The sequence below is a fragment of the Neovison vison genome, chromosome 4, assembly GCF_020171115.1.
Source record: "Neovison vison isolate M4711 chromosome 4, ASM_NN_V1, whole genome shotgun sequence".
NCBI classification, from domain to species: Eukaryota; Metazoa; Chordata; class Mammalia; order Carnivora; family Mustelidae; genus Neogale; species Neogale vison.
In genome coordinates, this window is record NC_058094.1 from 201,353,241 (window position 1) to 201,372,515 (window position 19,275).

A 19,275-nucleotide genomic window follows, 5' to 3' on the forward strand; every position below is an offset into this window, starting at 1 on the left:
TAACATAGCAAAAAATAACTTTATTATTCTCAACACTTAGGAAATTCGTAGGGTTTTGGGAGTGGTGAGCCAGGAACCTTGGACAAAAACCAAATAAATATATACAAGAAATATATTTTGGTCATCTGAATGACCAAATGTACATTTTTTTTCTTATAAATCACAATATCACAGCATTAAATATTAAAGTGCATGTGTTAATGTAGGGTTTGCAAATAGAAAAGTAAGAAAATCATGCTTTAGATTGATAAGAAAAATACTGAAATTATTTTTCAATATTTTAAATTTGAATTAAATTAAAAATTTTAGAAATTAAAAATCCTTGAGTCAAACTGTCTGAGTGGTTCTGTTCCACTTTGAGCTCCTTTGTCAGTTGGTACCACTTAAAAGATAATAAACAATGAGTAATTTTAGAACCGAATATGTTCCAGGCACTAGAGATAGACGCAACTTGAGTAGGTGACTGACATCTAACAGTAAGAAGTGTAATAATGAATTATATAGTGGTAACAGGGGTGTTAAAAAGGGAAGAGGGATCATATCTGCAGGGGGGAATTAAGGAAATATTCACAAAGGAAAAGTCATTTTAGTCAGGTCTGGTAGAATAAATATGGCACTGCCTGGTGTTCAAGATTGGAGAGTATCCAAGGACTCACAGATGCAAAACCTGTAAATGTGAGAATCTGGTAGTCTTTGTGGTTCAGTGTGTGTGTGTGTGCGTGTGTGTGTATGTGTGTGTGTGTGTGTGTGTGTGTAAAGCTTATCTACCATGCAGCCAGTGCACAGCCATGTGGGCAACAAATTAGGGAAATACCTCTCTCTTTACAAAAGGACTTTTACTTTATCCTGTCAAAGACAGGGACTGGCTAAAGAATTTCGAGTCAAGAAGTAACAATGTGGCTGTGCTTTGGAAAATTGATTGAAGTGGTTTGAAATTGAAAGCAGAAAAGCCAATTAAGAGTTTATTGTAATGGCTTAAAAGGAAGAAAATGAGAATGAAGATGTAGTAACGGAGAAAGACACAGCCCTTAGAAAGGAGAAGCGAAGGGCTAGAATGACTGACGGCAAATGGGAGTTGGCGGGAGGACAGTGATCGCGCTAACCTGGTAGATAGATTCAGAGTAGGACAAGGCAAAGAACGCAAGAACAGTCATTTTGTTGAAGAGGAGTTCTTTTTTTTTTTTTTTTTTTTAGATTTTATTTATTTATTTGAGAGAGGGTAAGCGAGAGAGAGAGAGAGAGAAAGAGAGAGCATGCAGGAGCAGGGGGTGGAGCAGAGGGACAAGGAGAAGCCGACTCTCCCCAGAGCATAAAGCCTGATACGGGGCTCCATCCGGGTCTCTGGGATCATGACCTGAGCCCAAGGCAGACACTCAACCGACTGAGCCACGCTGGTGCCCTGAGGAGTTCATTTTTTAATACATTAAGGCAAAAGACTCTATGGAGGTGTTTGGAACCTACAACAAAATACTTTGTGAATGAATGAAGGATTGTTCAGTGCGCCTATGTTGCTGTGCTTGAAACCCATGTCCAAAATGCATTGTTTGAGAGTATGTCCTAACTTTCGGTGATGTCGTTTCCATTCCTGTGTTCACTAGTAAATTCATTCATCAGATATTTGTAGGTTTTGCTAGGTAGTAGACACATGGATGCATCATTAAAGACCACAGTCCAGCCTTCCAATCTTTTAATTTAGCAGGGAATACTGTAGAAGTATATTAACAATCAGAGTATTGTGGGGTAAGTACAGACTGACTGAATTCAAAAGTAGCAGTTGATTGTTTAATTTGCATTTGTGCAATTATTGGGACAAACACTTTTATAATTATTACATAGTTGTCTTTCTAGACATGGTTTTCATGTGTACATCATTAGAATATCTGCTAGAAAAATTAATGATTTTAAACATAATTTTCCTAAGGTCTTTATTTTTGTGATATTAATAAGCCTTGCATATTGAACATTTTATTGTACTCTACGTTTTATATTTAAATATTTTCTGTTGTTTGCATTCTATTATGAAAACTATAATAATGTATTTATGCTTTAAATCAAAGTATCTCAGAAATGGAGATTCCACATGTGAGGGTATATAACTTTGTGCCTAGCAGAGATGCACATCCACACTCTTATTTTCTATGTTTTTTACTTTCCTTTCTAGTTCCTTTACGTATGCTAGCTAATGTTCTAGTTATGTCCAACACACTTGTTCTTCCATACTTCATTATGAAGTCTTTGAAAGAAGAAACCAAATTTAGGATGTCTTTCTGTTCTCATCGATTCCAATTATTACTAATCATTGACACAATAAGCATTTATTGAGTACCCAAAATATGGCATTCAGGAGATGCTGAGATACATAAAATATGCCTTAAGTGCATTACAGAAACTCAGAAGAGGTGACATTTATAGTAACGAGAAAATATGAGCAGGAAATTGCTCAAAAATGCCTATAAAAAGTGGGTAATGATATTATAGGTAGAGAGAATAAATTTAAAGATTCATAGGCTTTAAATGATAAGTATGTTGGAGGCAGTAGCTGGTTCTGTGTGGCCAGAGAGCTGCACACAGAAGAAAGTCATGTAGGCTAAGAAAGGTAGACTATGTCAGATTGTGAAAGGTTTGTTGTGTCTTAGCAAGAAATTTAAGGCATTTTTTGGAATTTGTTTCTTTGTTAGACACTGAGAGATGCCAATTATTTTAATCAGGAGAGTGATATGGACACACAATTTTAAAGGGTGCCTCTTTTCATAAGACAGAATGGACGGGGCCCGTGGGTGGCTCAGTTGATTAAGCCTCTGACTTCAGCTCAGATCATGATCCTGGGGTCTTGGGATCGACCCCCATGTGGAGTCAAGTCAAGTCAAGCAGCCTTGCGTTTCGCTGGGCTCCCTCAGGAGGAGTCTGCTTCTGTCTCTGCCCCTTCCCCTGCTCCTGAACCCTCTCTCATACATGCACTCCCTCTCTCTGAAATAAACAAAGTCTTAAAAAAAAAAAAAAAAAAGATGGACTGAAGAGAACAGATCCTGAATGTGTTAGCACATAGTTATTTTAGTGCTAAATAGAGTTATTAAAGTCTGTGTGTGTGTGTTGTGTGTGTGCACATGTTTGTGATTTCTAAAAAAAATGCACATTGGATATGTATGTTTTTTAGGGAGGCATAAAGGGTTTTGGTAAAGATACAGAACTTTTTTTTTTTTTAAGATTTTATTTATTTATTTGACAGAGATCACAAGTAGGCAGAGGCAGGCAGAGAGAGAAGAAGGGAAGCAGGCTCCCTGCTGAGCAGAGAATCCTACGCTGGGCTGGATCCCAGGAAGCCTGGACCATGACCAGAGCCAAAGGCAGAGGCTTTAACCCACTGAGCCACCCAGGCGCCCCAGAAAACTTGTTAGTATTTCAGAGTAGAATCGACCATTTGAAAATAGCACCCTAGGCTTGGAGATTAACATCGAGGCGGTCGTGCTGACATGTGCTTCCATGTGTGGTCGACCTTTGGTCATAAAGAATCCCAGTACTCACAGTAGGAAAAGAAAGCTGACATCAACAAGAAGGCATGAGAGTAATAGTTCAATTACCAGTGAAATTAGGAACCCTGGTTTTCAAAGTTTTTCTTAATTGTACAAATTGATTTCTTTAAAAACACGAGTTTGATAAATAACATGGTTGGGCTCACATAGAAACTTACAAATGAAAGTGTCTCTGGGCACATTCTACTTTCTTAAGTTACTATATTATTAAACTATCATTTGTATATAAATTTAAATATTTATATTGAGTTTACATATGTATATTTTTATATGACTCTCAATGGATACGTTAAATGTGTAATCCTTTGATTGGGAAAGATGACTCAGAACACTCGTGTGCTGATGAGGCCTACTCTTCTTTTGAGCTGCCTGAGCAGAGCACTCTGATAAATTGAACATAACCTTTTTAGTGTAGCTCAATGATAAATGTTTCATTACTTTATGACAGAGTAGTATAGAAAAATGATATTTGTTTTATACTTTGATCCTGGACATCTGACCAAAACGAAAACAAAAACAAAACAAAAAACAAAAAATAGAAAGAAAGAAAAAGTAGAAATTTCTGTCTTAACTCAAAAAAATTCAAAAGGAAAAGGGATTACATATAATATTTGGATTAATCTGCTTCTTAAAGTGACTCATTCAAATTACAACAATATGCATAAATGTGCATACACATCCATGTATATATATACATATGGAAGTAAAATAAAAAATAATTGATAGTCTATTATGGTAGGGGAGACATACTTTATTTGGTCTCCAAACTGGAGAATTAGACCTCTTTGAGGAAGTTGTACAAGATAATGATCATCAGAATAGAGAATAGAGATTTGGTATTTAATTTTTTGTTCAATATTTATTCAGTTTGTTCTTTCACATGCTTTGCAAATACGTAGAGAGCTTATTTGTTTATTTTCTCTCTTGCTCACAAGAATGTGAACTGCAAGAAAGCAGTGACACGGTTCACCTGGATGATTCCTTGTACTACTAACTATGCCTACACAGCAATAGGCCTTCAATAAACATTGATCAGTGGGTGAGTGCCAATTTCTGAACTGTGTGTTAGGTATATGGTTCTGACCAAAACAAGTGTAGCCTGCTATATTAACATCCAGCTGAGAGGGTGGTGGAGCTAGGATAAAAAAATCAAGTACTTAGTCAATAAATATTTAATGATAATTGTGTGGGACAATAGGAAGAAAAAAGGGCTTTTTTTTCAGATGTGAAAGTGTTACTCTTTTTTGATAATAAAACTTCCACATTGCCATAAAATATGCAGTCTACAAGGCTCGCCAAATTACTTAAATTTAGGCTCAAAAGTTAAGGAAAATGTAGTTTAAGAACTTCTGGAAGTGTTTATTCTAGAATTCAGGGTGTGAATTTGCATATAGTTACTAATGGTGTTTTGTTAGCATAAAAGGCCTTTAGAGATTACAGATAGTATTTTTTTTTCATTTTATTTTATTTTTTTTCAGTGTTCCAAAATTCATTGTTGATGCACCACACCCAATGCTCCATGCAATATGTGCCCTCCTTAATATTCACCACCAGACTCACCCAACCCCTAGCTCCCCTCCCCTCCAAAACCCTCAGTTTTGTTTCTCAGAATCCACAGTGTCTCATGATTTGTCTCCCACTCCGATTTCCCCCAACTCACTTAAAGGAGGTGCATTAAACCTTTAAGATGCAGATGTCCCAAGATGAGTTTTCAGACACAGCTCTAGGAAGAAACCTTAATGATTACTAAATTCAGAATATGTTTGTAAAAATTTTCATCTCCCCATTTATTTAAAATGCTTCTTCTACAAACTAGTTAATGTTTAGAATTCTCTCTCTCCTCTTGCATCAAGAGTTACTCTCCTAAAACTAAATGGGATTCACTGTTTCAAGACTACAGACAAAATTTTGTTTGTTAGAATCAATCCCAATTGCGACAACTAAAGAAATTTATAAGTTAATAAAATTATAGGAAATAATAAATTCTTTTTTTTAAAAAGATTATTTATTTATTTATTTGTCAGAGAGAGAGAGAGAGAGAAAGCGAGCACAGGCAGACTGAATGGCAGGCAGAGGGAGAAGCAGGCTTCCTGCTGAGCAAGGAGCCCGCCAGATGTGGGACTTGAACCCAGGACGCTGGGATCACCACCTGAGCGAAGGCAGCCACTTAACCAACTGAGCCACCCAGGCGTCCCAGGAAATAATAAATTCTAATATGAGGCACATAATATACTTTTTGACACCTTTGTAGCCTTTGTTGTATTTACTCAACCCTGTTTCATCATGAAGGAGTGGGAAGATATGCAAACTCAGGTTTTCGAAAGAAGTATACAGAGATAATCACTCTCCCTATAGAAGGTGACTTCTTTTAGAAAGTTAAAAACATAATTAAAAACAAAAAAAAACTTGCCCCAGATCATTTGAAAGTTAGGGGAATTTATTTTTAATTAAGTTATATGTAAAACTTTGTGAAAATATCTATTCCATAATCCGATTACCTTCCCACTGAGTCCTTTCTGTTTTAGTGCAATTTGAAAGCATGCCACAGCGCATGTGTCACTCATTCCACAGATTTGGTGTTGTCTCCCATCTCACTGAGTAACTACTACAGTCTATAACACATACCTACCAAGACATATATTTTGATTTCGCTCAGTTACTTCCTATAATTATTCCAGCTACTACAGTCATTGGAATTTATTTGTATTTTATGATGTGATGTCTTGGCGTTCCCAAATGGTCTTGGTGGTGCTTCTTTCAGTGGTTCAGTCTCTGTTGATGGACCTTCCACTGCTTAGTTATACAGTCTTGTGAAGCATTATAAAAGGACTTCCTAAGTACTTAGATAGCCAAATTCATTATTAGTTTTTTTACTCAACAGTCAATAATACTTACTGAATATTTACTTTTTGCTATACTGTCTTACCTCATTTAATCTTTAGAACCACCCTAGTATTATTCTCACATTATAAGTGAGGAACTTGGTGGTTATGAAGTAATTTGGCAACAGCCATTTAGCTGGTAAATAGGAAGACTGGGAAGCAAACCAGGATTGTCTGTTTCAAACATAAGCATGCTTAAGCTTATGCTATGAATAGATGGATATGTTGAATTACAGCTTCAGGAGGAGACAATTTATCTTAAATAATAAATGAATGAATAAGTGAGTGAATAAGTACATAAAATGTCTCTCAACCCTAAAGAAAGGCAGGAATATTATCAAGAAATGGGGGAAATTTCTATAGGTTGCTTATCTTTGATATTCACATTTTGGTTCTTAGCTTCAAAATAGGAAAATAACAAGTTTATGTATGAGAAGCATAGGCATATTAACAGCCCTTTCATTTCCCTCAAGTATTAGGAGTCTAAATACACATTCAAGGGCCATATGGGTGACTCAATCCGTTAAGCCTCCAACTCTTGATTTTAATTCAGGTGTGATCTCAGGGTTCTGAGATGGAGCCCTACATTGGGTTCCATGATTCTCTCTATCTCCTTTTGCCCCTCATGCCCCTGCTCGCTCAAAAAAATAAAAATAAATAAACAAAAAATATACATTCAAATTTGTTTTTGTGGTATGCTCTTTATCATATAAATTGTGTGAATTAATAGATGATTTATCAATAAGTATATTTTTGATATTTGTGAAACTCAGCTTTCAGTACTTTTTAACATTGTTTTTTTTTATCTCACTAAAGTCATCTGGGAAATGCCATAAAAATATCTCACTATAAATTATTCAATTGGTTACTTATTTGCCCTGTCTTAATTCAGTTATGAATCCCCTTAACCTACCTAATGGACAGCTACTGTAGTCTACTGTCATGGAAATAAAATAATATTATGTGGTAAGAAGAAATTACAAGATAATGAAAATGTAACTAACTTATTATGTATTTATATGCATGCATACTTTCTGATTCAGAACCTTAATGTGAATTTTCCTTGCCATTTCAAAATTCAGTTACATCTCCCAAGAGTTTATTCTGATGTTGTTTTTGTGAAAATACAAAATTTAATGAATTTAAAGGAGATCTCTTTTGCTTTCCCCTATAGAAAATGGAGGATTTTTGGCAAATAAAAGGAGGACACATATCTTTTTTCTTGTCATTTTGTATTTTCTGATCTTGCACTCCTGCTTTCTCAAGACCTTTTTGACAATGAATGAGCTATAATCTGAGTTCTGGCATTTGCAGTGATTTGATAAAAACTTCTACACTGTCCTTAAACAGGCCACTCTAGATGTCAAATAACCGATTCTTTGTTGGCAATGAAGGAAGTTCTTCCTGCTTTTATCCACACAATGGGGAGTTATACAGAGTTGGATGAATTTCTGATTTTATTTTTATTTATTTATTTATTTATTTAAAGATTTTATTTATTTATTTGACAGACAGATCGTAAGTAGGCAGAGAGGCAGGCAGAGCGAGAGAAGGGAAGAAGCAGGCTCCCTGCTAAGCAGAGAGCCCCATGCCTGGCTGGATCCTAGGACCCTGGGATCATGACCTGAGCCAAAGGCAGAGGCTTTAACCCACTGAACCACCCAGGTGCCCCAGAATTTCTGATTTTAGAAAAATGTGGCAAATTCTTGCTGATTATGCTGCAAATTCATCCAGGCTCCATGTTGTTTATTCATGATTTAAAGGCAGCATATACTACGATGTACTTTACATCTATAGATTCTTTGGTGGAATGCTCCATTAATATTCACCATTTAGAAGTATTTTTTTTTATTTGTTCCTTTTGTTTTGCTGTAAATAAAACAAGATCTATATAGGGAGTATATTGATGGCACACTAGAACATAGACTGGCTGGGAACCCAGCTCCCCATTCATTAGTATGGGAAATTTGGGCAAGTTGCTTATACTTTTTAATGTGTCAGTTTCTTCCTCTATAAAATTAGGATCATGAAATACCTACTCTAGATGGATGTTTTAAGGGCAAAATGAGTCTTTATTTTAAATACTTAGAAAAGTGCCTTGCACATTAAAAAAAAAAAAAATCAGTAAGCATTAGCTAACATTACTATTTTTAATATACCGTTTTTTCTTTTTATCAAACCCAAACATGAAGCTGATGAAATAAGCAAAAGGCACAAGAAACTACGCTTATGTGCTCATATCAAACTGATGGATGAGTTCCATTTTAGAATGTGAAAAATGATAGAACAATCATGCAGGTGCAGAGAAATTAATATATGTAGATATTTGGGTATTTCATTATTTTTATGCTACTGTTTCTAAATAAAGCAGGATGCTTTCAACACCTCAGAAAGGATTTTTAAAATGGATTATAGACTATCAATGTTGTTAACTATGTAAAATCTACATACAAATGTAACTGAAATTGAACTGAGAAATGAAACAGGTTTGATCTGAAGATAAAAATAACAAGAAAATTAAGTTAAAAATAACCTTAAAAATTGCATTGCATGACTTTTGTTCTTCATCATTCATTTTCCTGCATTTTAGCTTTTTACACTATTAAAGTTTAATAGCCAGGATAGCTTGAAACATTTAAGAAAACATTATTTTCAGATTTAAATTTTAATCATATCTTATTGAACTTCCTCACTTTTATTAGTACAAATAAATAGTAACATTAACACAAATTAATATTATTTTAATTCTCATTTAGTCATTTTATGATTGTAACTTATAATGAAAAAGGATCAAAGTAAGGCCCTTTTCATTTTTATCCTTTAAGAAATATTCTGTTTTTAATAGTTCTAAACTTTTGGTAGTTTTCAAAATTACTTTTTTCCTTGGCCTGGGGTACTGGGTGTGTTTTTCCTAAGGAAGAAAGAGAGAAAAAGAAAAAGAAAGAGACAGAGACAGAGAAGAAGGAAGGAGAGGGAAAGGAAAGGAAGAAAAGAAGGTGAGAGAGAAGAAGAAGGTAGTGTGTAGTTAGGAAAGGGATTAGAAAGGCATTTTGGTAGCATTTATCATGTTAGCAGAAACAATCAGATCAGTGTTTTTGCTTTGTTTTAGCTTTCATAACACCACAAGTAACTGAAGAAATTAACAATGAGTATAACAGAGTACCTATGCTTATAATTTATCTTCTAACACAGCATGTAAGTATTTGTCATGCTAAAAGAAAAAGGCCACCATAATAAATTGTCTTGTAGCTCTTCTGAAGTAAGTGAAAAAAATCTGAAGAATTCTCTAAAGTCACCATGAAGCTTTGGCTGCACATTTAAGTGCAATATTCTGTGTCCCAAGAGTTGAATATTCAGATGACTGCACCACCCAGGGACCCCTAAGTTTTTGTTGTTGTTTTCTTTTTAAGTAAAATCTTTGCCCAAAATTGGTGGGGCTTGAACTCACAACAAGAGTCATGTGCTCTATTGACTGAGCCAACCAGGTACTTCAGTTCTAAGATTGCAAAATACCCTAATTTTACCCCTTTCTCTCTAGCCATAGCCTCCCTCCTTTTTCGTTTGTCCTTTTAAAATTTCACTTGTGTCCCATCCTTCTGCTCTGCTTTCTTTTTTTTTTTTTTAATCCCATTAATCACCTCCTCTATGGAAGCAGGAATGTTGTGAAGACCTCCTTCCATGTGCTCATTTTACCTTTTTGTTCTTTCTGTTGTTTTAACATTTTGTATATCAACCCCCCTCCACCTGCAGTGCCACTGAACGTAAGTTGATATTACTGATTATCTCCAATGTCTACAGCAGTAGCATCAGTAGAATGTAAAATAAGCAAGTGAACATCAGAAGCCACTCTTTATCCTCTATCAAATTAAAACAATAATAAAACGGGACGCCTGGGTGGCTCAGTTGGTTAAGCAGCTGCCTTCGGCTCAGGTCATGATCCCAGCGTCCTGGGATCGAGTCCCACATCGGGCTCCTTGCTCGGCAGGGAGCCTGCTTCTCCCTCTGCCTGCCTCTCTGCCTGCCTGTGCTCACTCTCTCTCCCTCTCTCTCTGACAAATAAATAAATAAAATCTTTAAAACAATAATAAAACAGTCACACCTTAAAATACCACAGAAATGCAAATAGCCACTTATGGGATCATCTTTTAAATGTTCCTAACTTGAAGCCAATGATCAGCTCCTTTTGTGGCATATGAAAGCTTATATTTAGGATTGTCAAGTTTAAGTCATTAAGCAATAAGCCACATATATTTTGTTTGTGCTTATAAATCAATGATAACATTTGTGAAACAGGATTGAGGGTACTAATTATGTCAAGTAAGAAAAAGTAGGTAGATCTGGCTGACATTAGTTGGAAGGTTCTTTATTAAATGTAAGAAACCCAAATACAGTTAGCTTTTCATTTAATCAAGTCGTGTTTCCAGTATAAATGAATGGCTATTGAAGTCTTTATATCCCGTACTTTTCTTAAATGCTTTGCTGAATGTTTAATACTCTGGCATCCCAGTTTGGAGCTTCTTTTAAAGGAGTCTTTCATAAAACTTGGGACAGAAACCTGCTCTAGATGACCACATGAAGAGCTGTACAAAAGAGAAACAAATTATAAAAGCTCACTGTTACTTGGTTGCTTAAAATTTCTCTCTTCCTCTTTCTTAAAAAAAAAAAATGGCATTAATCAATGGCCTACTTTAGTTTCTAGAGCCTAAATGGTTGAAAATTTTACATAAAGGCTCATACAAAATCATTTTATTAAGTGAAAAGGGAACTAGACAATCTTTCGTAATTAAGCAAACAAAAATTTAGCAAGATAATAAAGACAGCTTTTTAACACATTCAAAATTACTTTACTTCACATACTATTTTAAATTATGTAAATCAATACACTCACCCAGAGTTGCTATGAATAGTCTTCAGTGTTTTGGCTACCTTCTAGAATCAGTCTTTATGATAAGCATTCCCTACAGTGTCCTCTGTCCATTGGAAGTGCGTGGAGCTGGAGGAAGGGAGACCTGGATCCTACCCTGTTTGAACCACTTCTGTATATTAATTCTGATGTGCAGTTGACGCTCAGCAGGATTACATTATCTGGAAAGGAAATTCATAATTTGTTCGGTGACTTTTTCATTAGTTTATTGCAAGAAATAAATGAAACATTATCTGTTTCTAAAAAAGAGATTGCAACTACAGATTAATTGATGTAATTGTATTCAAATGAAACTTTACTACTTGGCTGGGTCCCATTAAGGTTTAGTTTCTTTCTACACCTGCAGATGGTTACTGTCAATCGCCAGAAGAAATGGATGATAAAACATAGACAGATTCTTAGAAATTCTGCCCCATTTGTTGAAAAGCAACCCAAATCTTAATGAAATAAACAGACAGTTTCCAAGAAAGTGTTTTAGGACCTTTGCCATATGGCACAGTTTGAAGGGTAAGAAAAATACAAGAAAAAAAATTGTGGGAAGAATCTAAGTATTATTTTTTTTTCCAAAATATAGTCCACTGATGATATAAATTCTGACTCTCTGAAATTTAACCGATTATATTACAATTATTCTTTTGTTTTAATCAACACAGATATTTCAACTAACCAATTCTACCTATAATAACAATGATACTGGATCAGTAGAATTAGCTATTTACATTAATAAAAATACATTATTGTTGCCAAACTACTACTTCATTTCATGCATCTCCAGACAATCTCTGAGGGCCATTTTCCAAAACACTTTCCAAAACATCTTTTGGCACTTTAGATCTTAACAACTTGTGAGTAAGTTTAAAAATGATTATTTTAAAATACCATGTAAATATAATCATTTTTAGCTTATGTAAATGAATTATAATCAGAATTTTGTCTGCTGCAGTGTAGTGGTGGGAGAAACTAGGTTCTTGAGATAATACACTTTTTTAACATTTGAAGTCATTTTTATTTTGTTTTTTGTTACAACGTATAGCTCTTTAAAAGGAACATGGATCAACCTAAGTTTAGAAGAAGAAACAGGGGGTTTCATATCATATCAGCATCAAAAGAGGTAAAAGAGCATGGCAGTTTAGCCTAAAGAATAATATATTCAAGCATCAAAATAGAAATTTTGAAGTATTTGAACAGATGCCATTTTGAAGAAACATAGGTCAACTAGTGTCCTTACAGAGAGATGATAATTGTTCCTGACTTGGAGGATGCATTTTCAGGAGTAAAAATTACCTTTTGAGAGCATGTAAACCAGCCATTCAATGACAGTCGATAAAACCATATTTTCCATATCTAGTGTTTATGCTAAGGGTCTTGGCCCCATAATTATTGTGTAAGGGTATTCCACTCTGGAAACTTGTCCTCGGATAGGGACAAGAATATGTGTCTCACTTCATCTTAAAATTCGCACAGGTACTTGGGTCACCAGTAGCTTTAATTTATTTGCATCACCCCCAGGACTCAACATGGTAAAATATCATGAGTCTTCCTGGTATGTAAGTTCTTTAGGCATAAGATGTTAATTGGTGCTGCAGTAAATAAAGAAAAACTAGATTCTCCCTCTACCCTAACTCTGTCCTCCAGAATAGAATAACATTTTGGTTTAGGAATCCATTTTCCAAGGTGGATGTGAAAATCACCAGAGGTGGACTGTGCCAAGTTTCTGTCAGGTGACACTCCTCCTCCACTGAGAAGGTCAAGGCTGAGGGAGTAGAACTGGTTTTAAGAAGTAATCCAAGAGGACAAGCGTGTTGCTGTTACTCTGCCGAGAGAACAGTCGATAAAAAGGTGCAAAATGCAACAAAACCTTTAACTCAGAGAAGCAAAGCCGTACTCCAAGGAAGCATCATCAGCGTCACCAGCAGCAGCGACAGCAGCAGCCACCACCACCAGGACCCGCAAATGGACAACAAGCCCACAGCCAAAATGAACTCTTGACTATTAACCTGAAGAATTTTAGGAGACCAGGAGAGAAGACCTTCACCCAACACAACCAGCTCTTTGTGGGCAGTCCTCCTCCTGACCTCACTGAGGATGAGACGAGGAAACTCTTTGAGAAATAAGGGATGGCAAGTGGAGTCTTCATTCATAAGGAGAAGGGCTTTGGCTCTATCCGCTGGCAAACAGGAACTAGGGGAGCTCTCGCACGCAGAGCTGGACAATGTGCCGCTCCATGGAAAGCAGCTGAGTGTGTGCTTTGCCTGCAGCAGCGGCACCCAGTGTGGTCCGAAACCGTCCTTGGTGTGTTTCCAACGAACTGCTGGAGGAAGCCTTTTCCATGTTTGGCCAGTTGGAAAGGGCTGTCGTCACTGTGGATGATCGAGAAAGGCCCCCAGGGGAAAGAACTTGAATTCTCAGGGAAGCCAGCTGCTCAGAAAGCTCTGGACAGGTGTAGCGAAGGCTCCTTCCTGCTGACCGTATTTACTCAGCCTGTGACTGTGGAGCCCATGGACCAGCTGGATGATGAAGACGGACTTCCCCAGAAGCTGGGGATAAAGAACCAGCCATTTCACATGGAGTGAGAGCAGCCACCCAAATCTGCACAGCCTGGCTCCTCGGAGTATGAGTATGCCACGTGCTGGAAGGCACTCACTGAGACGGAGAAGCAGCAGCAGGACCAAGTGGACCGCAGCATCAAGGAACTGGTGAGAAGCTGGAGATGGAGGCTGCCCGCCATGACACCAGCTCATGCTCATGAGACAGGATTTGATGTAGCATCAAGAACTTTGGAGGATGGAAGCGCTGCACAACCAAGAAAGGCAAAAATGGAAGCAACTGGAGCTCAGACGGGAGGAGGAGCGCAGGCGCTGTGAGAAGGAGATGCGGCGGCAACAGCAAGAAATGAGGCAGTTACAGCGGGAAGGATTCAAGGGAATGTGCCCTGAGGGAAGAGAACAGGAGATACAGATGGGCCGGGAGGCAATGGGAGATGCTGTGGGCATCAACAACAGAGTCACTGTGCCCCTGCTCCAGTGCCAGCTGGCACAGCTCCTCCAGGACCTGTCACCATTATGCCAGATGGAACCTTGCGATTGACCCCACCAACAACTGAACGCTTTGGCCCAGCTGCTACAGTGGAAGAAATTGGGGCAATTAGTGGAAGCCCACCTCTCCCCCACCCTGCGTTCAACCATGCAGCTCCTGGAGCTGAATTTGCTCCAGATGAACATCTCTGATACTAACAAAAATCTCCATGTCTAGTTTCCCATAAACCCTTAAAAGAAGGACCCTAGCCTAGCCTGAATTCTGCCATGGAAAAGTGTTAGGGGTTTCTCCCAATAGTTGGGTCTTCCTTGCCTGCACTACTCTGAGGGAGTTTGCTGGAGGCTGAGGGTGAGGGAGGGGCAATATTTAACAAATCAGTTCTGTGTGATATATCATTTAACAAGTTGATTCTGTGTGGTGCATTTCTGAAGTCTCCCTTGATTGTTGAGGGCCTGGGGGTGTGGGTGGGGAGGAACTATGGCAAAATGGATCCAGTTAGAGCTCCCATTAATCTTGATCATTCCATTCTTTACTCATCCTGTTGTATTTGCTTTCTTGTTCTTATACCCTGGAAACCCAGAGACACTGCCACATACACCACAAAACCAAACCTCCCCCAGTGACCTTAGTCCCATTGTTCCATTCACTCACAGGTGGGAATTCAGGCAAATGTCCACAGAGTTCACAGACAAGATACATATGGTTCTATTATATCCCATGTATTACCCCTTATGTCCTAAGGAAGACATTTTCTCTTAGAGATTTTCATTTGGAGTGTATCTTTTAAAAAATCTTGTGTTAAGTTGCCTCCAACTTTTTTCTTGGGTAAGGACAACCCAGGAATGGCCCTTTTGTGTCTGTGATGTTGCTGTTCACAGATTTCTTGATAGGCCTAGTACAATCTTGGGAGCAAGGTTACTATGTGCTGAAGGTTGGACAGTTGCTCTTACCCTTGCCTATCCTAGGTAGTTATGTTGTGCATTTTTTTTTTTTTAATTGGTGTACCATGTTTGATTTGTCCCTGATGTCTTTGGAGTTTTCCTGAGAAATGTAGCAGTAATGCAGTAAACTTATTAAAATACATTTTAAGCCTTAAAAAAAAAGGTGAGTGATCCACATGGGAGGCATATAAATGACCCTGATAGCAAGACTTGATTTTCTGTGGCTTTTTTTTTTTCTTTTAATTTACTTTTTTCTTCCCTTCACTGGCAGCAATAGTATGGGAATTGCCATTTCATAGTAAAACTTCCCTCAAGTTACTGCATTAGAAGCACAGTTTAATTACTACATTCATATTAATCATGAGTTTTGTTTTATTTGGCTCAAATACTTAATCAAATTTAGGGAAGCACAAAGAAGTAGTAACACAACTAATATTGCAAAGAAGTAAACATATCATAACATAAAAACTCAAAACTATATATCCTACTTATTTTTTTATATCCTAGTTATTTTTTTTTCCAATGTATTTATTTTCAGAAAAACAGTATTCATTATTTTTTCACCACACCCAGTGCTCCATGCAAGCTGTGCCCTCTATAATACCCACCACCTGGTACCCCAACCTCCCACCCCCCCGCCACTTCAAACCCCTCAGATTGTTTTTCAGAGTCCATAGTCTCTCATGGTTCATCTCCCCTTCCAATTTACCCAAAAGCACATACCCTCCCCAATGTCCATAACCCTACCCCCTTTCTCCCAACCCCCCTCCCCCCAGCAACCCACAGTTTGTTTCGTGAGATTAAGAGTCACTTATGGTTTGTCTCCCTCCCTATCCCATCTTGTTTCATGGATTCTTCTCCTACCCACTTAAGCCCCCATGTTGCATCACCACTCCCTCATATCAGGGAGATCATATGATAGTTGTCTTTCTCCGCTTGACTTATTTCGCTAAGCATGATACGCTCTAGTTCCATCCATGTTGTTGCAAATGGCAAGATTTCGTTTCTTTTGATGGCTGCACAGTATTCCATTGTGTATATATACCACATCTTCTTGATCCATTCATCTGTTGATGGACATCTAGGTTCTTTCCATAGTTTGGCTATTGTGGACATTGCTGCTATAAACATTCGGGTGCACGTGCCCCTTTGGATCACTATGTTTGTATCTTTAGGGTAAATTCCCAGTAGTGCAATTGCTGGGTCATAGGGCAGTTCTATTTTCAACATTTTGAGGAACCTCCATGCTGTTTTCCAGAGTGGTTGCACCAGCTTGCACTCCCACCAACAGTGTAGGAGGGTTCCCCTTTCTCCACATCCTCGCCAGCATCTGTCATTTCCTGACTTGTTGATTTTAGCCATTCTGACTGGTGTGAGGTGATATCTCATTGTGGTTTTGATTTGTATTTCCCTGATGCCGAGTGATATGGAGCACTTTTTCATGTGTCTGTTGGCCATCTGGATGTCTTCTTTGCAGAAACGTCTGTTCATGTCCTCTGCCCATTTCTTGATTGGATTATTTGTTCTTTGGGTGTTGAGTTTGTTAAGTTCTTTATAGATTTTGGACACTAGTCCTTTATCTGATATGTCGTTTGCAAATATCTTCTCCCATTCTGTCAGTTGTCTTTCGGTTTTGTTAACTGTTTCCTTTGCTGTGCAAAAGCTTTTGATTTTGATGAAATCCCAAAAGTTCATTTTTGCCTTTGCTTCCCTTGCCTTTGGCGATGTTCCTAGAAAGATGTTGCTGCGGCTGAGGTCGAAGAGGTTGCTGCCTGTGTTCTCCTCAAGGATTTTGATGGATTTCTTTCTCACATTGAGGTCCTTAATCCATTTTGAATCTATTTTTGTGTGTGGTGTAAGGAAATATCCTAGTTATTTTTTGCTTAACCCTATTATTTAAGGTGGTATATAGTTACAGGTTGTTTTATTTTTTTGTTCCCCTTCTCATTTATTTGTCATGAGAAGTATTCAATCAGAAGCCATCACACCTCTTATTAAGAATATTATGTAATTTATGTAAGGAGAGGATGGGAAACTATATTGAATAATTGCTATAGACATTTCCTGATCTGAGAGCCTGATTCTGTGAATAATCACCCTGCTTTCCCACTATCATCTCCTAGACTTGAGATTCCCCCAAATTGTCCATATTGTCTTCTGTGATGAAAGTGCCACCTCCTTTTGTTTGTTTGTTCATTGCAGTCATATATGGCTTAATTTGAGCTCTTTCCAAGTCCCTTGATACATTCTGTCTTTGAAGGCTGGTTCCATATGTGGTAGAAATTTATTTTTTTTCTTATAGCTTATCAACATAGAAATATAATTAGTGGCAATAATATTAACATTAGAAATGTGTAATTACACAAACCATTTGGATTCTAAGTTTTGATCAAGCTAACAAAAATCAAAAATCCTCCTTCATAGAGAGATAGTTATTCTAGGTCTCCTTAAATTGAGTACTTTTCTGAAACAGTAAGTCGTACTAATGGTAGATGGCTGGCAGGATGAGGGGGGAAAAGCATAGAGATACATTCAGTGCATAAGTATCAGCTAGGATACTTGTTAAAATCTCCAACTGGTGGCAGGAGTGGGATTGACAAGGGTATATAGATCTATATGTATGTATGAATGAATATATGTGTGTATAAATAACATACAGTGTTATATTAGTCTCAGGTGTCCAATATAATGATTTAAAAATTCTTTATATTTTTCAAAGTTCAATCAAGATAAGTGTATTCTTAAGCCCCTTTCTCTATTTCACCAATCTCCCCAACCTCCTTTTCTTCTGGCAACCACCTGTTTGTTTTCTATGTTTAAGAGTCTGGTTTTTTTCTTTGTCTCTTTGTTTTCTTTCTTAAATTCCAGATATGAGTGAAATTATATGGTATTTGTCTTCCTATGACTGACTTATTCCACTTAGCATTATACTTTCTAGGTCCATCCATGTTGTTGCAAATGGAAAGATTTCATTCTTTTTTTCTTTTTTGTGTTTGAGTAATATCCCATTGTATATCACTCTTTATGCATTTATCTATGGATGGACACTAGGTTGCTTCCATATCTTGGCTATTGTAAATAATGCTACAATAAACATAGGGATGCATATATCTTTTCAAATTAGTATTTTCAATTTCTTTGGGTAAATACCCAGTAGTGGGATTACTGGATCATAAGATATTTCTATTTTTTAATATTTAGAGGAGTCTCCATACTGTTTTCCACAGTGGCTATACCAACTTGCATTCCTACCAGTAGTGCACAAGGGTTCCTTTTTTTCCACATCCTCACCAACACTTATTATTTCTTGTGTTTTTTATTTTAACCATTCTGACAGATGTGAAGTGATATCTCACTCTCGTTTTGAATGATGTTGAGCATCTTTTCATGTGCCTCTTAGCCATCTCTATGTCCTCATTGGAAAAAATGTCTATTCAGATCCTCTGCCCATTTTTTAAATCAGATTATTTATTAATTTTTTCCATGTTGAGTTGTATACATTCTTTATATATTTTGGATATTAACCCCTAATTGGATATATCATGTGCAGATATCTTCTCCATTCAGTAAGTTCCCTTTTTATTTTGTTGATAGTTCTCTTTGCTGTGCAAAAGCTTTTTGTTTTGGTGTAGTACAGTAGTTTGATTTTGCTTTTGTGTCTTTTGCCTGAGGAGACATGTCGAGAAAAATGTTTCTATGGCCAATGTCAAAGAAATTACTGCCTATGTTTTCTTCCAATTGTTTTATGGTTTTAGCTCTCACATTTAGGTCCTTAATCCATTCTTAGTTTACCTGTGTATGGTTTAAGAAAATGGTCCAGTTTCATTCTTTTGTATGTAGCTGTCCAACTTTCCCAGGACCATCCCTTGAAGGGACTGTCTTTTCCCCATTGTACATTCTTGCCTCCTTTGTCAAAGCTTAACTGACCATAAAATTATGGGTTTATTTCTGGGCCTGGGCTC

The 19,275-nt window shown here is 37.1% G+C and overlaps 1 protein-coding gene and 1 pseudogene across 1 annotated transcript in view; both read left to right on the forward strand.

The window, feature by feature from the left end:
• Nucleotides 1-14,563, forward strand: part of LOC122905272 — a 70,770-nt pseudogene extending 56,207 nt beyond the window's left edge.
• Nucleotides 1-19,275, forward strand: part of KCND2 (potassium voltage-gated channel subfamily D member 2) — a 498,620-nt gene that overhangs the window by 58,138 nt on the left and 421,207 nt on the right. The window lies entirely within an intron of this gene.